Source organism: Gymnoscopelus braueri, assembly GCF_963280865.1.
Source record: "Gymnoscopelus braueri genome assembly, chromosome: 13".
Lineage (NCBI taxonomy): Eukaryota > Metazoa > Chordata > Actinopteri > Myctophiformes > Myctophidae > Gymnoscopelus > Gymnoscopelus braueri.
In genome coordinates this window covers 32,962,958-32,988,018 of record NC_137615.1, presented here as the reverse complement: position 1 = coordinate 32,988,018, position 25,061 = coordinate 32,962,958, and the positions used below count along the sequence as shown (strand labels likewise).

The 25,061-nt window shown below is 41.4% G+C and overlaps 1 protein-coding gene and 1 pseudogene across 2 annotated transcripts in view; one reads left to right on the top strand and one right to left on the bottom strand.

Annotated features, from left to right (window-relative positions):
- LOC308098483 (ras-related protein Rab-26-like) overlaps positions 1 to 25,061 on the bottom strand; it is a gene marked incomplete at both ends in the record, with an annotated part of 128,279 nt that overhangs the window by 45,656 nt on the left and 57,562 nt on the right. The window lies entirely within an intron of this gene.
- The window catches only part of LOC308098607 (tyrosinase-like), a 39,822-nt pseudogene continuing 38,598 nt past the window's right edge, over positions 23,838 to 25,061 (top strand). Inside the window, exon 1 of the transcript in view lies at positions 23,838 to 24,663. The product of the transcript in view is annotated as a tyrosinase-like (transcript). The remainder of the gene's footprint in view (positions 24,664 to 25,061) is intronic.

Below are 25,061 nucleotides of genomic sequence, written 5' to 3'. Positions count from 1 at the left end.
GCCTAGTCTCAGGAGGGAGTCCAATAGATTTGTTTGTGGTCTGGAACTATTGACAGAATTGTCGATTGTATGGCCATTATAATATCTGGGATGTAATATACTGGGATTTACCCATTAAGACTGGGAATCTGTGTCATTTTAGATTTCTTTGGCTATTAAAAAATAGCAGACATACGAGCTCATAGCGCGGCACCGAGTGCCGCGCTATGAGCTTGTAGATCTGCTATTTATTTTTTTTCGTGAAAATTTGTGCAAATCTTTAAATATATATATTTTTTAAAGCAAACATTTGTAACTCAAATATTTGCTTCTGGGGGTCCCTGGAGCAAAAATATTTTGAGATGGGGGTCCGCGCCCTAAATACAGTAATTTTGGGGGTCCTTGACATGAAAAATTTGAGAACTACTGACAGCAACATTAGGATTTAGAAGACATTTTGTAGAATCGGTCTCAAGTGTTAATGGGTTGTATTAGAATTATTGTGGAGTCCAGCCCAGTCTATGACATCAGTACTATAACATCATATTGATGACATCAGGGTACTGTCTGCACATTATGATATTTTATGAACTATCCGACCGACTTCCCACTCCCTCGGGTCCTCTGTGGTACGCACGCCTGGTTCGACTTTGAAGTCGATCGGTCAGACGGTACGTGCATTTATAGACGTATGTCTATTTAGAACGTTTTTTTTGAAGGAAAGCAATGTCCTCTTCACTTTCTCTCTCTCTCTCTCTGTGTGTGTGTGTGTGTGTGTGTGTGTGTGTGTGTGTGTGTGTGTGTGTGTGTGTGTGTGTGTGTGTGTGTGTGTGTGTGTGTGTGTGTGTGTGTGTGTGTGCATGTGTTCATGGGGGAGTCCGACATCACTCTTCACAACAGAGTGAGAGGACCATTACATTTATTGATTCATCAACACAATGCCGCCCTAGCTGGGACACGCTTGTTAAATGGCCGACTGCCCTGCAAACAAGACTGGCATTCGTTCTGAATCACATCCACCAGGATTGTGCACCTGTGTGTGTGTGAGAGAGAGAGTATACTGTATGCAGTGGTAATTTAGTGAAAAGTACTCAAATGTTTTACTTAAGTAAAAGTATCAATACTGCAACTTTTCAACAAAAAAAAAGTGTACAGAAATTGTTAAAATTATGTTTTTATGTGGACACGCCTCCAGTTCATTAAGTATACCTGGTTCTCACCTTAGCACCTCCTCCACCACCTTAGCACCACCCACCTGTCCTAGTCCCTCCTCCTCATGCCCACACCTGTTGTGTTATGATAATGAGGGGGAGGGTATGGCTTTGTGATGTCACTAAAGCGCTGTTTCTCTATTGGCACGTTTGACCCTCAAGGTTTCAGCCTCCAGGAAGAAACTCCAAATAGTCAGAGAAGACATAAAACACCATAAAAACACCACCGGGGGGCTTTATGAAGTTCTATCAACCTCATAGACACATGAAAAACAGTGCAAAAACATGGCACCAGCTCTTTAAGTACCAAATGTAGAAAGTATTCATTATGCAGAATGTCCCATTCCACACGTTTTGAAATGTTTAAAAATCTTTTTAAAATAGCAGATCTACATCTCACAATGCGTCGCGATGCGACACATTGTGAGCTTGTAGATCGGCTATTTTCAAATGGCAGAAATGTATAGGGCTGAAGTGGGTAATGTATGTTTTGTAATAATAATCTCAATCTACAAAGTAACTAGTAACTAAAGTGTTCTAATAAGCTAATAATATTAGCCTCTGAGATGTGGAGGAGTAGAAGTAAAAGTACTGAAAATTGGAAATGCTCCAGTAAAGTAAAAATACCTCAACATTGTACCGAAGTACAGTACTTGAGTAAATGTACTTAGTTACTTTACACCACTGACTGTATGTTTAATGACTTGAACCCCCTTCTGGGCATGGCATAACAGGCGAGCATTCGGCGAAACTCGGCGATCTACAAGCTCACAACGACGCATTGTGAGCTCGTACAGTAGCTTGGCTATTCTCAGTGAAGAGATTTGGGTAGAGGGAGAAAAGGTTAATTGCACACAACATCCACTTGTGCCCTGTTTGCCCCATCTATTCACAGACTCAACATTTCACCACACAGTGTCCTGTCTCTCTGCAACCGCTGGAGCATGGCAGATATGAAGTTGTTCCTCTGTGCCCTCCTGCCATGAAAATACTGATTACTCCACCAGTGTTATGGTGCGTTAGAAGACCTCAAGTGTTCACTCACCCAGAAAAGTGGCTATTGATGGGCTCTCTTGGGGAGGTTCAGCAGACTTATGCTGAAAGATGTGTCAAGTTTATCGCTGAGAGCCGTTGGCAGGAATTAGCCTGATACATATACAGCCAAGGACTCTCATTTTATCGCTGAGTACATCATGGCAGCAAAGAAATGACTTTAGCATCTCCTGGGCTGATTTTCATAGGAGTAGTTCACCCATCAATTACACACCCCATGAAGCATTGAATTCATGGAGATTTTTTTACAGTTTTTGTCGCATTTCTAAGCCAATAATTTGATGACTGGCGGAAAGATGCTAATGTATCTGGTAGGAGACTCAAAGAGTCTCCTTTGAGTCTCCTACCGGAGAGACCGCCGGTCATACAATTATTGGCTTAGGAAAGCGACAAAATTAAATAAAAAAATCTCCATGAATTCAATACTTCATGGGGTGTGTAATTGATAGAAAATAAGTAATTTTCTGGGTGAACTACTCCGTTTAATATAGCATATGATGACAACATAGGAACAATGTCGTCCCATGGCTTAATAGCCAGCTTGAGAACTTGCGGAATTGTGATTGCTCTAGCATCTCTAAGCGTTTCAGCACAGAAAACAGCCCATTACTCGAGATTTCTTCTAAAACTGTCTCCTACCTATTTCCTATGCCTTATTGGTCTTCAATTGAAGGCCCCGCATCTACTATTACAGTTTTGATAGTACTGTGATCAATCAATCAGAACACATACCATGGACACTCCTTAACAGCATGAAAATTTAATTAGCACTTTTGTTTGTAGTTACACTTTTGCCATGACAATGGGCTAAGTGAGACCCATAATACCTATACTTATTAAGTCATTATCTTCATTTCTCATGCTGTGTCTAAGACTAGATTCAGACAGAACACGACACCATGTACAGTATATACAAAATTGTTACTCCTTCACAAATAGCAGCCCCCCACCTCCCTCCATTATTTCCCCGGCGGTACTACAAGGAGCAATTTGATCCAAATGGTACCTCAGAGCTGCGACAAAATGTTTGCATTACAAATGCATGAAGAGCTTTCAGCGAGAAGAATGTGAAGAGATTTCAGAAGGGCCCTGGGAGTGTTAGACAGCCAATAAAACATTGATATCTGAAGGGACGGATGACTGGAAAAGAGGGAGAAAAACTGTTTATAGAGGAGGTAGCCTATTCACTGCAATACTAATTACTACACAGAAAAGAGTTAATTTTACTCAGTGTGTTCGAGTAGAACCATCGTACACTCAAAATTGATAAATTAACATTTTACTGTGTGATGAGAACGAGGCTGGCCTTTGTGATTCAGGCTGCATAAGAAATGTTCTCCTTGCATGAGCAGATTCACGTGACACTAGGCTGCAAAAATTAAATCTGGAGTGTTTTAATTTGGAGGGGAAAAAAACTGACCCGTAAGTAAGGGTCCATTTGGGATGTGCCTCAACCCAGCACAATACTCAGCCCAACTCTCTCAGCCCGCTGTCAGTATGGCTGATAAGACATGCACGCGCACACACTCAGCCAGTTTCAACCAGTTGTTTTGATTATGTAAGCTGTCCCTTCTAGCCTGTTCAAAATCGTTCTCTGTCTATCCGTCGCCTCCTTGCCTTACTCTCTCTTGGCCTTTCTTTAGAGTAGCCAATTAGATTTACCCCCTTTCTCGTCATTATGCCAATTAATTCCTCCCACTGCTTGCCTCTGCTGTTGTACCCTACCGGCTCATCTGAGGAGCCCCACCGGGAGAATGTGGAGCATTCGTGCTACTCCTCCCGCTCAACATGCCCAGCTGACACGCACCGTCCCAGCCTGTAGGATTACATGCAGTGACAAATATCACCCTCCCAGTCATCCCACCCTGGAAAAAATCTTTTCCGAGAGGTCGAGTCAGGGGGGGGGTTTTGTTGCTTGCTGCACGTCCAAGATAGATAGATAGATAGATAGATAGATAGATAGATAGATAGATAGATAGATAGATAGATAGATAGATAGATAGACCACAGACTATGCTGTGGTGGGCATGCCGTGTACTTTACCACTGTGCCACCCGAACGCCCCTCTCTTGGCCTTTTATTCTAATATTACATTATTAGTGTGGTGCCACGGCAACCATAGTACTCTTCCCACTTTATTATTCTTTCTTGCGCGCTATTTCTCCCACAGTTTTATTTCCCAAATTTCGTGCCATATGTCAAAATGACCGGCTTCACCGGGACTAGACTGCTTGTATTTTGCTAAGAGATTGGTTGCATAGTTTAATTGATATTGATTTATTAGTGCATTAAATGTCCCCATTGACTTGAATGGGAAAATGAAAAAACTCAAATTCAACTCGGAAACCGTAAGTGCCAGAGTTAAAAGACTTGGAGGGGAGGTTCATCATTTAGTGCGAAATTATTAAAAAGATAATTATATCATTCGGCCACATGGTGGCACTATAAAAGCCCACTTTACGTTTTGGCCTATAACTCTTGAACCGTAGGTCGTAGAATAATAATTATTTTTTCTTTTCCCCCATAGATTCCTTGGGTCATGACGCAACTCCCTATATAGGCCACGCCCATTTGCGTCTGGATAAATTTTCCGCCTTTTGAATTTTCTTCAAAACACACTTTTAGCTCCTTTTCCCACATATTTTGTCCAAATCTCACAAAAATCGGTACACATGATCTCTGGACCCATGCGATAAACATCCATACCGTTCGTCCGTAATTGGCTTCCAAATATAGTGGGAGGGGCCTGTTTTACAAAAAACGCCCAAAATCACGAACAGAACGTCCGGTCCATCCCAAATTTGAATCACATGTCAATGGTGGTTCACTCAACGAATCCCCATAAGCATTTCCACTTTGATCCATAGGGGGCGCCACAAATGCGCAAAATGTAACCGCTTGATGCAAAAAACATGATTTTTGGGGGGATCAATCCTCTCAAAATGAAATACAAGTCATCTCAGGAGTGAAGTGACAACGTAATTGCCCCGTCACATTTATGGTAGGGGCCTATTTCTTTAGTGGGAGGGGCCTATTTCCTAAAATCAAAACCGCACGTATCACGAGTGCGGGATCCGATCGGCACCGAATTCGAATGGCACGTCGCACTGCCTCCGACGGTATTCCTCCTGCCGTATTCCTCGCGCCCCGGCGGCCGCGACCGGCGTCGGCGCAACCACACTTTGCAATTTCCCAGAATTGCGACGCGTCTAGTTCTATTCTATTATTCTGTATTCTATTCTATTTCATCATATCCTACCCGACACTATGCTTACCTATCCAATCCTTCTTTTAGCTACAGTGACGTCATACCTTATAGGCTACGTCTCTAAGTGGGGGCTCGGGGAACCCCAGCGGTCCTTGAGGGGTTTTACTTTTGGTACTTTAAGTACATTTTGATACCAATACTTTTGTACTTTTACTCAAGGACACTTAAGTAACAAATGTGAGTACTTCTTCCACCACAGTTTTTTTTCCCCACACTCGTGCCATATGTCAAATTGACCGGCTTTATCGGGAATCGATGGCTTGTACTTTGCTAAGAGATAGGTAGTATAGTTTAATTGATATTGATTTATTAGTGCATTAAATTTCCCCATTGACTTGAATGGGAAAATGAAAAAACTCACATTCAAGTATTTTTTTCTTAGAAACCGTAAGGGCTAGAGTTACAAGACTTGGAAGGGAGGTTTATAGTTTAGGGGAAAATTATTAGAAAAAGTATTGCACCAGTCGGCCTGATGGTGGCGCTATAACAACCCACTTTACCTTTTGGCTTAAAACTCTTGAACCGTAGGTAGCAGAATAAAAGTAGAATATTCACATTCTGGGAAATCGCAAAGTGTAGTTGTGCCGACGCCAGTCGCGGGTCGCGGCCGCCGGGACTCGGGGAATACGGCGGGAGGAATACCATCGCAGGCCGCACGACGTGGGATTCGAATTTGGTGCCGATCGCATCCCGCGTTCGTGATACGTGCCGTTTTGATTTTAAGAAATAGACCCCTTAATAATAATAATAATAATAATAAACTTTATTTGTATAGCACCTTTCATGACATGAAATGCAGCTCAAAGTGCTTTACAGAGCAAGAATACAATTACAGTTAGAACCAATTTAACAATAAAGCAAACAAAGATAAAATAAAATAAAATAAAAGCAAGCAAAAGCAAAGGCATAAAACAACATTAAAATAGGGAATACAGTGAGGAATTAAAAATCAACCAAAGAATCAGCTAAAAGCAAGAGTGAAGTAATAGGTCTTGAGCTGTGCTTTAAAGCTATCGACAGAGGCTGCCTGTCTTAGGTGTAATGGGAGTTTATTCCACACTGTCGGTCCGTAAAAGCAGAATGCTGCTTCACCATATTTTTTATATGTCATTGTAGGCACCTCGAGCAGGTCAGCACTTGAAGACCTGAGGGCCCGGTTTGGAACATATCTCTCTAGGCAGTCAGGGAGGTAGGTAGGTGCCAGACCATTTAGAGCTTTATAAACTATTAAAATAATTTTAAAATCAATCCTAAAAACAACCGGGAGCCAGTGTAGTGAAGCAAGAACTGGAGTGATATGTTCTCTCATCCTGGTTTTAGTTAAAATTCTGGCTGCCGCATTTTGAACAAGTTGTAATCTGTCAGTTGTTTTCTTTGGCAGGCCAGAGTAGAGTGCGTTGCAGTAATCAAGCCGAGAGAAAACAAAAGCGTGGATCAGCGTCTTTGCATCGTCTAACGACAGATAGTCTCTAATTCGCGCAATATTTCTAAGATGAAAGAAAGCAATCTTGGTGACATGATTAATGTGTGTATTGAAATTCAATTCAGAATCGATAATCACCCCCAGGTTCTTTACTGTGGTGTTACTTTCTACAGCCAGGTTACCAAGTCTACTTGTTATTGATTCTCTCTGCTCACTGGAGCCAATTATGAGAACTTCTGTTTTATCCTCATTTAGCTTAAGAAAGTTCTCACTCATCCAGCATTTTATACTGGACAGACAGGTCAACAATGGGTCTAGAGCGCAGGGGTCGTCTGGAGCTACTGAAAGATACAGCTGGGTATCATCAGCATAGAAATGGAAGTTCACTCCGTGATCGGCGATGAGTTCTCCCAGCGGTAGTATATACAGGGAGAACAATAAGGGACCCAGAATTGAGCCCTGTGGAATACCAGAACAGATGTTGTGTTTGTCTGAGTCAAAGTTAGCTAGACTGACAAAATAGCTTCTGCCTGTTAGGTAAGAGTGAAACCAAGACAAGGCTGTGCCTGACAAACCAATCCAGTACTCCAAACGTTGTAGTAGAATTGTGTGATCAATCGTATCAAAAGCAGCGGTTAAGTCAAGAAGTAGGAGAACAGATACATTTTTGTCGTCAGCGGACACCCTTAGATCATTAATTACTTTTACAAGTGCTGTTTCTGTACTATGACCTTTCCTGAAGCCAGATTGGAATTTGTTATGAACCTTATTGTTCTGTAGGAACACATCCAGTTGATGAAAGATAATTAACAGACGACGTCACACTGATCAGAACCAGTATGCGTGCAACCAGTATGCGCGCAATGAAACCCATTCTATCAGGTCTCGCTAGGACGCGCCTCACCAGCCAACACACAAGAGGGGGTTGGGGTGTGCTGAAACCAGCGCACCCCGAAAAAACTGGTTGGGAATTGATTGCGTGAAACAATCACCTGTGCGTCCAGTCTCAATGTTAGTAAACAAATAATTGGTCTATAGGCCCCTCCCACTAAAGAAATAGGCCCCTCCCACAAATGTAACGGCACAATTGTATAGTCACCTCACTCCTGAGATCACTTGTATTTCATTTTGAGAGGATTGATCCCCCCAAAAATCATGTTTTTGCATCAAACAGTTACATTTTGTGCATTTGTGGCGCCCCCTATTGATCAAAGTGGAAATGCTTTTGGGGATTCGTTGAGTAAACCATCCTTGACATGTGATTCAAATTTGGAATTGACCGGACGTTTCGTTCATGATTTATGGCATTTTTTGTAAAACAGGCCCCTCCCACTAACTTTGGAAGCCAATTACGGACGAATGGTAAGGACTATCAAATTTGGTTATGTTTATCACGTGGGTCCAGAGATCATGTGTACCGATTTTTGTGAAATTTGGAAAACATTTGTGGGAGGAGCTAAAAGAGTTTAGCCAATTATGGCAATTTCACAAAAATCTTTACAAAACACCAGCACTACAGGGAAAAAGTGAATGAGACATTAATGTTTATTTTTAAGGCATTATTCTTACTGGCCCGAGCGCCGCAGGTGCAGGTTGTGTTCTGTTGGCCTGGAGGATTTAAATTGTTACTTATGGTCAGCAGACCATTTATAATGTTGATCCCTGCGTTTTGTTAACTGTTAGCATGCTTCAAGAGACAGCTAATCAATACTAAAATGATATATCCATCATGATAAATAAAACTGTTTGTGTCTTGTGACCCAGTGAGGAATGATGGAACAAGATGTAAAATACCTCTACTGAGATTGTTTCATTACACTTACTGAATGAATGACTTGCTCCATTACTCACTGATTGACCATTTCAGAATCAGAATCAGACTCTACTTTTTTGTTGTTGAAAAGCATTGGCCGAATCCGCCGCATAGGCAGAATTAAAGTTCGGTGTGACCGACCGTACCCTTACAGATGTAAAGAAGTGGGTGATTCTTTTTCTTCCCGTTTTTGTTGTTTTCAGAAAGAGAAAGAAAAATGAAAGGGAGGGAGGGGCAGGGAGTGCAAGGAGGGGAATAAATCAGTAAATAAAAACATGTCAGGGAGCTGTATTAAACATAGCATAAATCAGCATGCAATATGTAGGCCTACATGACGTCAGACATAAGGTGCGGAGGGTTAGACATAAACTCATTAAGACCTGAGGCCGATTCTACAAATCAGTAGTTATCAAACTTTTTAGTGCCAAGGAGGACCCCCAAAATTATATATATCTGAAAACGTGACCCCCATCTGAAAATGTTTTGTGCCAGGGACCCCCAGAAGAGAAGATTTGTGTTTTTAAAAAAAAGTCTAAATTATAAATTATTCAAAAATGTTCAAACACTTTCACGATTTTTCAAAAACTTTTTGAGAACCACTGTTCTAATTCCAGGGTTCTAAATCCTAAGAGTTTTCTGAAAAAACGTATGTTGTATGTATAGCTAAAATCTAAAATGACACATACTGTACTGTATGCTTTTCCGGTTTTAATGGATTAAGTTGCGAAAGAGTGTCAACACATTGTACCATTTGACTGCTTAGTGACTATGAATACAATGTCAAATCAAACATCTTAATGATGGAATTAATTTCGATATCTATGTGTGTTGAGAATGGTGCCAAGCTCTGTGTTGACAGAACTCAGGACTGGGTCCAGAAAGCCATCTCCCACGCAATTAAATTATCAGTTTGTGCAAATATTAACTTTTGTGTTCTGGCAGTTTGTCTGGATTGCAAGACCTTTGTTACTTCATCAATATTAAACAAGATGGTGTAATTGTATCGTCATTATTGACACAATCACTGTGGGATAGATGCTAGCAGCAAGTTCTGTAAACAATGACAATGTCAGTCAGTGTCAGAATCAAGTGTCAATAATGATGGAAAATCAGGGCCATGCTAAGAATGGCATCCAAAGTTTGCAGGAGTGCTCCATTTTGAACACAATACCCCAAGTCATGAACACAGCATGCAATTGCCGCGATTTATTTCACGCACATTTTCACTAGGCCGGGGAAGAAATGCCACTTGAAAATGTTCAAATCAGCCTCATGGTGGCGTTATAACAGGCCGATTTGTGTTTTTACCTAAACTGCACCGATCTGTGTAAAACTTTGTATGTGCACTCCCTAGAGGCCAAGGAAAAACCTTTGCCCTGCATTTTTCACATCTGCCTTTTATAGTGCCACCAGGAGGCCGACTTATGTAAAACACATTTTTGGATATTACTCCTTCAGATTTGATCCAAATTTCACACAAATCTGTACGCATGATCTCTATAGTCATGTGATCAAGACGGATCTGTTTGATATTCCATCCTGATTGGCTAAGATTGACATCTAAAGTTTGCTAAGATTGGCTTCCAAAGTTTGCAGGATTGGTTTGTTTTGAACAAAACGCCTCAAATCATGAACGCAGCATGCAATTTATGTATATACACGTATATATTCCCACTAGGCCGAGGAAGACATGCCACTTGAAAATGTTCAAATCAGCCTCATGGTGGCACTATAACAGGCCAATTTGCGTTTTTACCAATACCTGCACCGATCTGCGTGAAACTTTGCATGCACACTCCCTAGAGGCCCTTCTTTTTTCAAATCTGCCTTTTAGAGCGCCACCAGGAGGCTGACATTTGTAAAACACATTTTTTACAAATACTCCTTCAGTCCAGAAATCACGCAAATCCGATACACAGTATCGCTATAGGCATGTGATCAAGACGGATGATAAAACTTCAGTGTCTTGTGACCCAGTGAGGAATGATGAGACTAAATGAAATACCTGAACTGAGATTGTATAATTAAACTTGCTCCACTACTCACTGATTGACCATTTTGTTTGATGAATTAATCTAAGTATTTATTGCCAAAATACGTACATATTATATTTGTATTATCCGTCAAAACGATTTAATTCAAAAGGCTTGACAGCTTTGAGAGCAAATACTTGGAAAGCCTCCTATCTCCGTGCACATCACGAGTGAAAACGACCCGCGGCTTCTGATTGGTCTGTAGGGGGGCGACCAGTGTTGTCCAGGCTGGATCAGGCTGGATCCCAGGCTAACCCTTAACATAAACTCACATTCAGAGCAATGATTTCACACAAGAGTCAAGATGCCAATATCTCAAATGTTGTCAAACTGTCATGTGTTACCAGTTAATGTAGAGGACAGGGGGCTTTTAGAATGATGAATAAAATATTATGCATAGCCTATTGGCCAAGAATATAGATGAATGTTGCTTTTAAAGGTAAATAAGGTAATTATGCCCTCTGAGTATTGAACTCTTAAAAGTACATGGGTTAATTTAAATCAGTGTGGCAATACAACTATCAGCTGTATGACGTGATGTCTTCTTAGATTTAGCTATGTTATATATGTAACTAGTGTCAGAGCCGTAGGAAGCCATTCCCAGTTGGGGGGGATATATTTGTACCGGCCCACTCCGCGGCCCACGGGGGACGAATCCCCCCCGTCACCCCCCTTTCCTACGGCCCTGACTAGTATACAGCATGCATATGGGTGGTTACATACAGTACAGTACAGTACAGTACAGTACGTACATACGTACATACATACATATATACATATACTGTATACATATATACATATATACATACACACACACGCACGCACATGCACAGGATCTGTTTGATTTTTCATATTCCATCCTGATTGGCTAAGATTGACATCTACAGTTTGCAGGAGTGGCCCGTTTTGAACAAAATGCCGCAAATCATGAACGCAGCGTCCGATTACGGTGAAACTTTGCACACACATTCGCACTACGTTGAGGAACAAATGCCCAGAAGGAGCGAGTGCATTTTACGGCAGCGGAACTGCCGCGGAACTGCCGGTGGAGGAGCGGCAGTTGCCGGCAGTGACTGCCGCAACTGCCGGTGGAGGAGCGGCAGTGACTGCCGGCGGTGCAGCGGAACTGCCGCGGAACTGCCGGTGGAGGAGCGGCAGTTCTGCCGGCGGTGGAGCGGCAGCTGCCGGCGGAGCAGCGGAACTGCCGCGGAACTGCCGGTGGAGGAGCGGCAGTCAACTTATTTTTTCCGCCGATAAAGTATAGTTTTGGACCATGACGGAGGCGCGCCGACTCAGTAGACCTTGAGGCCAAGGAGTCGCGCCCGAGCGCCTCCAGGCGCGAGTGCCCGCGACGACCGGCCGATGGTCTACTAGTCGACTAAGCGCCGTCCGAGTTATGTACCGATAGGCACAGAATCGTAAATAATATTGGTGGGGACTGCGTTACACAAACGCAGCACACTCCCAAAGCTGGCGCCGCCGGCAGCTCCGCGGAAGCTGCCGCTGCCGGAAAATGCACTCGCTGTCCCTCCAAATGCCACCCTTTTAACATTGCCCTATTACAGCGCCACCAGGAGGCCGATTTTTGCAACACTTTTCTTTTTTAGATTACTCCTAAAAATTTTGTCCAAACATCATGCAAATCGGTACACATTATTTCTATAGTCAAGTGATCAAGATGGTTCCATCCGATTTTTCATATTCCATCCTGATTATTCCACCCGAACATTGCTGGCCCACAATAACGTACCTGACCTGGCGGAGACCTGTGCTCCGAGGAGCACTTTTTCCAGTTTGGGAATGTTATTGCTTTTGTACTTGTTTAGATTAGAGCTTCATGCATGTGCTTTTTGTAATTGGATTATTTTTTATCTAGGTAGATATTTGTATAGAAAGGCCTAGGGCCAGGGGTTGCAAATTAGCCTCGGCTAGAAACCCCACAAACAATGCAACGGTTTCATGTTTTTATAACTTAATACATTGTTTTTTGTATTGTCTATGTCAAATAAACATATAAATAAATACAAATAAAAAATCCCACCAGAGATTTTCCATGGGGTTCAAGTCAGGACACTGACATCCAGTCTACAAACTCTACAGCACCATTTCAGTGTTCAAGGTTCAAGGTGTTGAATCGTGAATGTCCCATGATCGCCCACTGATTGAAATATATAGCCACCTATATTTCGCTTTGAATCACGGTCACAATTCTTCTAAAAAGGGATAGGGGTCTGGGCTATTATTTAGTTTAATTATACTTTCCGATCTACAAGCATAACTTCCTCTGAATAGAAAGGATAAACAGACCCAGAACTGCGGGTATTAACATTAGCCCAAACCTACTACTATCATACTTTCTATCACTATTATTATTATTATCATTATTATCATTTTATTTATCTTCTCCCTTGAACTGAACTGTATACAATGATATTCTGGTTTGATCTGTGGATATCTCCCCTCTGATTACTATTGATATAACACTGCCACTCCAATTTCTACTATTACTTTACTATTAATTGTTTAGTTCTGTCTTAATAATTTTGTCTTTTATCAATGATGGGCGGATAGGCTTCGAACTACGGGTCTCTCTCTCTCTCTTTCTCTCTCTCTCTCTTTCTCTCTCTCTCTTCTTCTCTATGTCTCTCTATCTTTCTGTCTCTCCCTCTCTCTCTCCCTCTCTCTCCCTCTTTCTTTCTTTCTCTCTGTCTCTCTATCTTTGTCCCACTCTCTCTCTCTCTCTCTCTCTCTCTCTCTCTCTCTCTCTCTCTCTCTCCCTCTCTCTCTCTCTGTCTCTTTAATGGACGTGCTGGTGTCTCGAACCCCTGGTACTTACTTTTTCCTTAAGTTGTGCCTTGGAGGCTCAGCCAAATCACCATTTCGGATGGAGGGGGGGGGGGATAAATGCTATGATGCCCTGAACTGTGGTTATGGTACATACCATTGCTGTAAACTGAACTGTGGAAAGAGTTACATACTTGAACAATGTGGAGGAGGGGGGAATGAGTGAATTTGAGGTATATTATTTTACCCTTTTTTTCTTTTGTCTCTTACTAACCCAGTCTATCTGTTTTCCACAATAGATGACATAGGGTACTCTTTTTTGCCTCGTATAGTAGACGCCTGACACATAATGCCCTCTTTCCTCTCTTTTTCCTCTCTCCCATCTCTTCTTACCTTCTACTCAGTGGTAATAGTTGCTGTTATTATTAGTATTATTGCTTATATTCCTTCTGCCCTGAACCAAAGACCTGAACACTGGATATTTTCTTCCTCTCGGATTTTAACCGAAGACACCTGGTTGTACTGATTACTGAACCTTGAATAGTTTCTCTCCTCTTCTTCTCTGACTTTTGAATTAAAGACACCTGGCTGTAATGATCTGCACTCTCCTTTATTTAAAAATGTATAATTTAAGACACCTGGTTACTACTATTCCCCTTCCCTTTATTTCATGGTAGACACCTGGATGTCCGGAGCTGAAAGTTTTTTATTTCTCATTCATAGGCAATACTACATGCTAATAGATTCATGGTAGACACCTGGATGTCCTGAGCTGAAAGTTTTTTATTTCTCATTCATAGGCAATACTACATGGAGGATTCGCCCCTTCCTCACGGAGAAGGCAGCCCAGGTGCTCATCCAGGCTCTCGTCATCTCCCGCCTGGACTACTGCAACTCCCTCCTTGCTGGTGCTCCGGCATCTGCCATCAAACCTCTGGAGCTTGTTCAGAAAGCTGCGGCTCGCCTGGTGTTCAACCGCCCCAAGTTCTCCCACACAACCATCCTTCTCCGCTCTCTACACTGGCTCCCCGTAGCGGCTCGCATCCAGTTCAAAACCCTGGTGCTAGCCTATAGGGCAGTGAAAGGAACAGCTCCTTCCTACCTCCGGGCTATGGTCGATGCCTACACCCCTGCCCGACCACTTCGGTCTGCCACCTCGGGGCGACTGATTGCCTCGTCACTCAAGGGTCCTTCTGGCCGATCCACACGGTCACGACTCTTTTCTGTTCTGGCCCCACAGTGGTGGAATGAACTTCCCACTGATGTTAGGACAGCAGAGTCACTGCCCATATTTCGCCGCAGGCTGAAAACTCACCTCTTCAGGAAACACTACCCTTCCTCTCTGCCTGACCTACTTGTTGTTAACTAGTTGTACGAACGCTTGTTTTCTATTGCTGTATTGTTTATTGGATTATTGGATTGTTTATTGGATCTTGTTTAGTCGATACACTTATTTGTTTTAGCTCATGCTCATTTGATTTAGCTATTTTGTCTCATCTGTTTAAGGAAATAGGTAGCTGATATATTGCACTTTTACCTTAGCGCTAGGTATACTCTTGGTTGCTTGTTTTTGCAGAAAATGCACTAAAGACTTCTGGTGATTAGTAGTTTTCGTTCCCTACCTATGTTGAATACACTTATTGTAAGTCGCTTTGGATAAAAGCGTCTGCTAAATGACTGTAATGTAATGTAATGTACATGCTAATAGACATAAGGTATATATATATATATATTTTTTTTTTTTTCTAAGTATGAATTATTATTATATGTTGATGTTGGTATTGGTGTTGATATTGATGTTGATGTTAATATTAATATTGATATTGATATTGATATTGATATTAATATTAATATTAATATTAATATATATAATATATATATATATTTTTTTTCTTTCTTTTTTTTTTATCCTATTCTTCATCTCAGTAACAACTTCTGTTCTCAAAATCACACTCGGTTAATCAACTGGTACACAACTTCTTTTAATGTAATCACTACTAAGTTCATTACATTTCAGCACTGGGGGTCTTCTCACTGAGCCTTCTCTGCTCGATAGGCGCAAAGCTAGACAGTCACAAGCACCACTCTTAGGAGGATGACTCCTTTGGCTCCCGCTGGAGCATGCACTTCTGTCCCCACAGCTGGGAGTTGGGGACACTTCAAGTGCACGGGGGGGAGGGGGATGGGTTGTCTCTGTAGACAAAAGCACTATTTCTTTTTTTCTTTTTTTTCTTTTTTTTTGCGTTCCTTTTCTTTTTCTTTTTTTTCTTTCTTCTACACTCTCTCCTTTTCTCCTTATCGTTACCCCCTTACCCTGCCCTTCCCCTCCCATTCTTCCCTTAACAGGGGGGACTCAGTCAGTAACACATTTGTTGGTTCTACCTATCTCATATTCACTCAACAGCTTTAGATGGCTAATATAAATTCACAAACCCCAGACTATAGGTCTGCCATTAGGTTTCTGAGCTGGAACGTTAAGGGGCTGAATAACCCAGTCAAACGTTCAAAAGTACACTCCCATTTAAAACATCTGAATGCTGATATAATGTTCCTACAGGAAACACATTTACGTGATAAAGATCAACCTAAACTTAGGTCTGCATGGGTCAGTGACATCTTCCACTCATCTTTCAACTTCAAAGCAAGGGGGGTAGCAATTTTAATTAATAAAAAAGTCCAGTTTACCCCTTCCAAGATTATATCAGATAAAAATGGCAGGTATTTGGCACTTTGCACCGTACCCCTGTACTACTGGTTAACGTATACGCCCCAAATTTTGACAACCCAACTTTTACAGATACATTATTTAGTTCTTTACCTTTTTTAAATACTCATCTTCTGATACTAGGTGGTGATCTTAACTGTGTAATTCAACCGGCTCTTGACCGCTCGAATCCACGTAGTTTCAATCAATCTCGAATGTCCAGGTCAATATCGGAATTTATGCTCAAGAACGGCTGTGTCGACCCTTGGAGAATTCGCAACCCACAGGGTAAGGAATTCTCATTTTTTTCGAACGTGCACCAGTCATACTCCCGTATCGATTACTTTTTTATTGATAGTTCACTTATTCCCAAAGTCTCCTCATCCCAATATCACCCAATTGTCATTTCGGACCACGCCCCCCTAAGCTTAGACATTAAACTAGTTGATCAGCCTCGCTTCACATCCTCCTGGAGGTTTAACTCTCTGCTGTTGTCAGATGACAAATTTAACAAGTCCATCTCATCATCAATCGATGACTTTATTGCTACCAATTTAAATGACTCTATATCTCCTTCATTGTTATGGGAAACACTTAAAGCATTTTTGCGTGGTCAAATAATCTCCTACTCAGCATTTTCTAATAAAAAACGCAAGGCTAAGCTACAAGACCTGATGACAAATATTTTAAACCTGGACCGTCAAAACGCAGCTAACTCCACCCCAATCTTGCTGAAACGGAGGATTGACTTGCAGGCAGAATTTGACCGCATTGCAACAACGGACGCAGAACAGCTTTTATTGAAATCACGTAGTAACAATTATGAATATGGCGACAAGCCAAGCAGGCTGTTAGCCCACCAATTGAAGCGACAGGCATCCTCCCGTTTGATTTCCAGCATTAAGGATTCCACCAATAACCTTACTTCTGACCCAATAACTATTAATGCGACTTTTAAGACCTTCTACGCCTCTCTCTACAACTCAGAATCCCCATCAGACACCACAGAAATGTTAGAATTCATTGAGCGTCTCGAAGTCCCAACCGTTGACCCTGCCGCCGCTGACCAGCTTGATACACCACTAACCTTATTAGAAATTAAACTCATAAAAGCCATGCAAAATAACAAAGCACCCGGTCCTGATGGATTCCCTATCGAATTCTTCAAAAAGTTTATCGACAAATTAGCTCCCCTTCTTCTTTCAGTCTATAACGAGTCATTAGAACACGGCCTACTACCGCAAACCCTAACCCAGACGTCCATATCCCTCCTGTTGAAAAAAGACAAGGACCCTACATCCTGCTCCCCTTACAGACCACTATCTCTATTGAACGTAGACGTTAAAATTCTGGCCAAAGCCCTAGCTACACGACTTGAATCTATTCTTCCCACTGTCATATCAGAGGAGCAGAATGGCTTTATCAAAGGCCGCCAGCTGTTTTTTAATGTCCGTACGCTTTTCAACATTATTTATTCAAAAGAGTCATCTTCGACTCCAGAAGTAGTCATTTCACTCGATGCGGAGAAAGCATTCGACCGGGTCGAATGGGGCTACCTCTTTGCTGTACTTCATAAATTTGGATTTGGCAATACATTTATATCTTGGATTCAACTTCTATACACTTCTCCACAAGCCAGTGTCCGCACTAATGATACCCAATCAAGCTACTTTACACTAACACGGGGTTGTAGACAAGGCTGCCCGTTGTCCCCATTACTTTTCGCCGCAGCCATCCAACCATTATCAATAGCTTTAAGAACCTTCCCTCTATTTCAAGGAGTCTCCCGTGCCGGTATTGAGTTAAAATTATCATTTTATGCTGATGATTTACTTTTATATATAACAGATCCACTAGTCAGCATCCCACCAATACTATCTTTGCTGAAGACTTTCGGTTCCTTCTCGGGGTATAAAATCAACATTCTTAAGAGCGAATGCTATCCCATAAACACATCCGCCTTAGCACTTAAACAGACCCAAATTCCATTCAAACTCAGCCCGTCAGGGTTCAAATACCTAGGGATCAACATAACCCGCACTCTACCATCCCTTTACGCTGCTAACTTCACTCCCCTGATTACCCAACTCAAGACAGACCTACAAAAGTGGAAGTCATTACCTCTGTCACTGGTCGGTAAAATCAATGATGCAAAAATGAACATTTTGCCCAAATTTCTTTTTCTTTTTCAATGCATCCCTCTGTTCTTACCGAAACATTTTTTCAAAACAATGGACCAAACTATTAGTAACTTCTTGTGGGATGGGAAAGCACCCAGGGTGAGAAAATCACTACTCCAACAATTCAAACTCAATGGAGGTCTCGCGTTACCAAATCTTCTCTTCTACTACTGGTCATCTCACATTCACAAATTAACATATTGGCTTCACTCACCAGAGTTACCATGGTGCAGGCTGGAAGCACAGTCATGTCCATCATCCTCCCTTAGGGCCCTACTCACCTCCTCATTACCACTTAATCCCTCCACCTTCACAACCAACCCAGTGGTACGATCCACTCTTAAAATCTGGCTCCAATTCAGGCGCCACTTTAAATTCAAGTCAGCCTCCACATTGATGCCCTTAATGCGCAACCACCAGTTCCCCCCATCACTAGTTGATACATCTTATACATTTTGGCAGAACAAAGGCATTAAGTTTTTTAGAGACCTTTATAAAAACGGATCCTTCTATAGTTTTTCAGATCTAGCTTCAGATTATAACTTACCAACATCACATCTGTTTCGTTATTTTCAAGTTAGACACAGTACCACTGCTCTATTCCCTTCCTACCCTTCTCTACCGCCTAAACAGTGTTGGGATGACTTTCTCGAATTCAAACCCCACCAGGACTCACTCATTTCTAAAATATACAACAAACTTATGACCTTTGACGATCACCCCATAGTTAAGGCACGGTTAGCTTGGGAAGAGGAACTGGGAGTACACCTAACTGATTTTGGAGACCAATGGTGGGACAAAGCAATACACAAAATCGGATCAAGCATACCGTGCGCAAGGCTAGAACTTATACAATTTAAAGTATTACACAGAGTTCACTTTTCCAAAACTAGACTATCAAAAATGTTCCCATCCATAGTAGACCAATGTGAAAGATGTCACTCCTCACCATGTAACCTGAGTCATATGTTTTATTTCTGCTCCAAACTTAACACATTTTGGACAGATTATTTCGATACTTTGTCCAAGGTTTTAGGTCTTGAAATACACAGGAACCCCCTATTAGCCATATTTGGGGTCACAAGTGGTTGTGTTACTCGGACCAACTCCATACAATCAGATGTACTAGCTTTCACATCTTTATTGGCGAGACGCTGTATTTTACTTCTATGGAAATCGTCCAAAGCCCCATCCACGTCCAGATGGCTCATAGATGTAATGTATTATATCAAGCTGGAAAAGATTAAATATTCTGTAAAGGGCAATTCCGCTATGTTTTCCCATAAGTGGGATCCATTTATCACTTATTTCAACTCACTACAAACTCTACCCCCTGACTGAGTCCCCCCCCACCCTACCTATCTTCCCCTCCCCCTGTTCTTCCCCCCTTTCTCTCTCCTTTTTCCTCTTTTTTTTATTTCTATCTTTTTTTATTTTTCACTGTTTATTTTTATTTACTTATTTTTTTTAGTTTTTCTTTCAATCTGTTTGTTAAATGTAACTTATTTCTATCAACAGTGTACACACTCCCCAGTATTTTTCAAGTCTGTGAGTACCTGTATGCTTATATATATATACATATATTCTTTTCTCTTTTTCGTGGCTGTTTGTTTTATATACAGAGACAATGCCGGGTAAAAAAAAAAAAAAAAAAAAGGGGATATAAATATAACTGTACATGCATATATCTGCCTGTGAAACCTAAATTGAATTCCCTAATAAAAAATATAAAACCAAAGGTTCAAGGTGTTTATTGACACAAATACAGCTTGTAGCAGCTTATACTGTGTAGGCAGTGACACTTGTGTACTTAAAACTCCCTCAACAGTGTGGATAACAATAAAATATAATAAAATAGAAAGTTGAAATAGTAATAGTAATAACTAGAAAAAGTGCTCCTCTGAGCATAGGTCTCCGCCAGGTCAGGTAGGTTATTGTGGTCATGGTTGTGTTCTGTTGGTCTGGAGGATTTAAATTGTACTTACGGGTCAGCAGACCATTTATAATGTTGATCCCTGCGTTTTGTTAACTGTTAACATGCTTCAAGAGACAGCTAATCAATACTAAAATGATATATCCATCATGATAAATAAAACTGTTTGTGTCTTGTGACCCAGTGAGGAATGATGGAACAAGATGTAAAATACCTCTACTGAGATTGTTTCATTACACTTACTGAATGAATGACTTGCTCCATTACTCACTGATTGACCATTTCAGAATCAGAATCAGACTCTACTTCTTTGTTGTTGAAAAGCATTGGCCGAATCCGCTGCATAGGCAGAATTAAAGTTCAGTGTGACCGACCGTACCCTTACAGATGTAAAGAAGTGGGTGATTTTTTTTCTTCCCGTTTTTGTTGTTTTCAGAAAGAGAAAGAAAAATGAAAGGGAGGGAGGGGCAGGGAGTGCAAGGAGGGGAATAAATCAGTAAATAAAAACATGTCAGGGAGCTGTATTACACATAGCAAAAATCAGCATGCAATATGTAGGCCTACATGACGTCAGACATAAGGTGCAGAGGGTTAGACATAAACTCATTAAGACCTGAGGCCGATTCTACAAATCAGTAGTTATCAAACTTTTTAGTGCCAAGGAGGACCCCCAAAATTATATATATCTGAAAATGTGACCCCCATCTGAAAATGTTTTGTGCCAGGGACCCCCAGAAGAGAAGATTTGTGTTTAAAAAAAAAAGTCTAAATTATAAATAATTCAAAAATGTTCAAACACTTTCACGATTTTTCAAAAACTTTTTGAGAACCACTGTTCTAATTCCAGGGTTCTAAATCCTAAGAGTTTTCTGAAAAAAACGTATGTTGCTGTATGTATAGCTAAAATCTAAAATGACACATACTGTATGCTTTTCCGGTTTTAATGGATTAAGTTGCGAAAGAGTGTCAACACATTGTACCATTTGACTGCTTAGTGACTATGAATACAATGTCAAATCAAACATCTTAATGATGGAATTAATTTCGATATCTATGTGTGTTCTAGGTTCACAATGAAGAATGGTGCCAAGCTCTGTGTTGACAGAACTCAGGACTGGGTCCAGAAAGCCATCTCCCACGCAATGAAATTATCAGTTTGTGCAAATATTAACTTTTGTGTTCTGGCAGTTTGTCTGGATTGCAAGACCTTTGTTACTTCATCAATATTAAACAAGATGGTGTAATTGTATCGTCATTATTGACACAATCACTGTGGGATAGATGCTTGCAGCAAGTTCTGTAAACAATGACAATGTCAGTCAGTGTCAGAATCAAGTGTCAATAATGATGGAAAATCAGGGCCATGCTAAGAATGGCATCCAAAGTTTGCAGGAGTGCTCCATTTTGAACACAATACCCCAAGTCATGAACACAGCATGCAATTGCCGTGATTTTTTTCACGCACATTTTCACTAGGCCGGGGAAGAAATGCCACTTGAAAATGTTCAAATCAGCCTCATGGTGGCGTTATAACAGGCCGATTTGTGTTTTTACCTAAACTGCACCGATCTGTGTAAAACTTTGTATGTGCACTCCCTAGAGGCCAAGGAAAAACCTTTGCCCTGCATTTTTCACATCTGCCTTTTATAGTGCCACCAGGAGGCCGACTTATGTAAAACACATTTTTGGATATTACTCCTTCAGATTTGATCCAAATTTCACACAAATCTGTACGCATGATCTCTATAGTCATGTGATCAAGACGGATCTGTTTGATATTCCATCCTGATTGGCTAAGATTGACATCTAAAGTTTGCTAAGATTGGCTTCCAAAGTTTGCAGGATTGGTTTGTTTTGAACAAAACGCCTCAAATCATGAACGCAGCATGCAATTTATGTATATACATGTATATATTCCCACTAGGCCGAGGAAGACATGCCACTTGAAAATGTTCAAATCAGCCTCATGGTGGCACTATAACAGGCCAATTTGCGTTTTTACCAATAACTGCACCGATCTGCGTGAAACTTTGCATGCACACTCCCTAGAGGCCGCTTTTTGCAACACTTTTCTTTTTTAGATTACTCCTAAAAATGTTGTCTAAACATCATGCAAATCGGTACACATTATTTCTATAGTCAAGTGATCAAGATGGTTCCATCCGATTTTTCATATTCCATCCTGATTATTCCACCCGAACATTGCTGGCCCACAATAACGTACCTGACCTGGCGGAGACCTGTGCTCCGAGGAGCACTTTTTCCAGTTTGGGAATGTTATTGCTTTTGTACTTGTTTAGATTAGAGCTTCATGCATGTGCTTTTTGTAATTGGATTATTTTTTATCTAGGTAGATATTTGTATAGAAAGGCCTAGGGACAGGGGTTGCAAATTAGCCTCGGCTAGAAACCCCACAAACAATGCAACGGTTTCATGTTTTTATAACTTAATACATTGTTTTTTGTATTGTCTATGTCAAATAAACATATAAATAAATACAAATAAAAAATCCCACCAGAGATTTTCCATGGGGTTCAAGTCAGGACACTGACATCCAGTCTACAAACTCTACAGCACCATTTCAGTGTTCAAGGTTCAAGGTGTTTATTGACACAAATACAGCTTAGCAGCATTATACTGTGTAGGCAGTGACACTTGTGTACTTAAAACTCCCTCAACAGTGTGGATAACAATAAAATATAATAAAATAGAAAGTTGAAATAGTAATAGTAATAACTAGAAAAAGTGCTCCTCTGAGCATAGGGCTCCGCCAGGTCAGGTAGGTTATTGTGGTCATTAGAGGTGAGTGGAATCTGTAGAAGTCGAGGGATTAATGTTGATGAAGTTATTGCACAGACACATGTTGATTTGTGGGAGTATACTGTAGAATATAGTTTAGTGTTTGAGTAACTGTCAATTGTGTTGTTATTAATGTGAAGTGGCTTGTTTGCCAATCAGGATAGACTATAAAAAATCGTACAGATCTGTTTTGATCACATGACTATAGACATAATATGTACCAATTTGCGTGATGTTCGACAAAATGTGTTAGGATTAATATTTTAAAAAAAATGTTTTGCAAGAATCGGCCTCTTGGTGGCGCTGTAATAGGCCAATGTGAAAAGGGTGGCATTTCTTCCTCTGCCTTTGATGGCAATCGCACTCTGCATTTTGTTCAAAGCAAACCATTCCTGCAAACTTTAGATGCCAATAGAAAAATTGGACATATCACATGACTATAGAGATAATGTGTACCGATTTGCGTGACGAAATCTGTAGGCGTAAGACGGCCCCTTGGGAGGAACAAAATCTGTATATAAGGAAGTTAGATAGAAACTGGGTTCATTAGCTCCTGATTCAGGTCATTGTTAGCTGTGTGTAGGTGCATGCTGGTGACTTTGTTTTATCACTGAGGCTGAAGGGGGAAAGCACTGAGTGACTTTTAACTGGTCCATCATGAGGAGGCTGTGTGTGTCCGTAAGCCTGCTGCTGTTAGTAGGGTCCTGCGTATGCATGTTCCCCCGGCCGTGTGCCAACTCAGAGGGGCTGCGGACCAAAGAGTGCTGCCCATTGGGGAAGGACGGCTCGGTCTGTGGCGTTAAATCAGGCCGTGGCAAATGCAGCGATGAGAGGTGGCCAGATGAGCCCCATGGGGGTGCGTATCCTTTCCTTTTCAAAGATGACAGAGAGAATTGGCCACTTGAATTCTTCAACAGGACTTGCAGCTGTGATGAGAACTACAGTGGCTTCGACTGTGGTGAGTGCATTTTTGGCTACTCGGGCCATGACTGTTCCGTGTACCGGGACAGAGTGCGACGGAACGTTCTGAACCTGACACTCACTGAGAAAAGGAAGTTAGTCGAGTACTTTGACCAGGCGAAAAACACTGTCAACCCTGACTATGTCATCGCCACAGCAACAAGGGATGCCATGGGTCCGAATGGCGAGAACCCCAAGTTTTCCAACGTCACCACACTTGACCTGTTTGCCTGGATCCATTACTACGTGACACACCCCACCTTCCTCGGTGGTAAAAAAAAAACCATTCACAGATATTAACTTTGCCCACGGGGCTACAGCCTTCCCAGTCTGGCACCGTATCTATCTGCTGCAATTTGAGAATGAGATCCAGAAGATGACCAACGATCCTGACTTCGCCATCCCCTACTGGGACTGGAGAGGCAAGAAAGAATGTGATGTGTGTACCGATGATCTGATGGGCGGACAGCACCCCACCGACCCCAACCTCATCAGTCCTGGTTCTCCATTCTCCAAATGGAAGGTAAGAAAATAGCAATAGTGTAGCATTTCTTTTTCGTAACCTACTTCGAAGCATGAAGTAAGCTTTCATTTGACCTTATTTCTAAACGTTTACCAGTTAGAGCAGTGGCTCTCATTTGTTTTTGTCCAAAGGCCCCCCAGTTGATGTATTTGTCAGCGGACCCCCATCTGAAAATGTTGTGCCAGGGACCCCCAGAAGAGAACATTTGTGTTAAAAAAACGATATTATTAAAACATTTTCAAACACTCAAAAATAGCAGATGTACAAGCTCGCAGCACGGCACAAAGTGATGCGCTGTGAGCTTGTAGATCTGTAGATCTGTATTTTTGAATACCAAACATAATTCACTGGATTTGCTTTTATTCCCTCATTTCCTCTCAACACTCCTCCTGACAGTT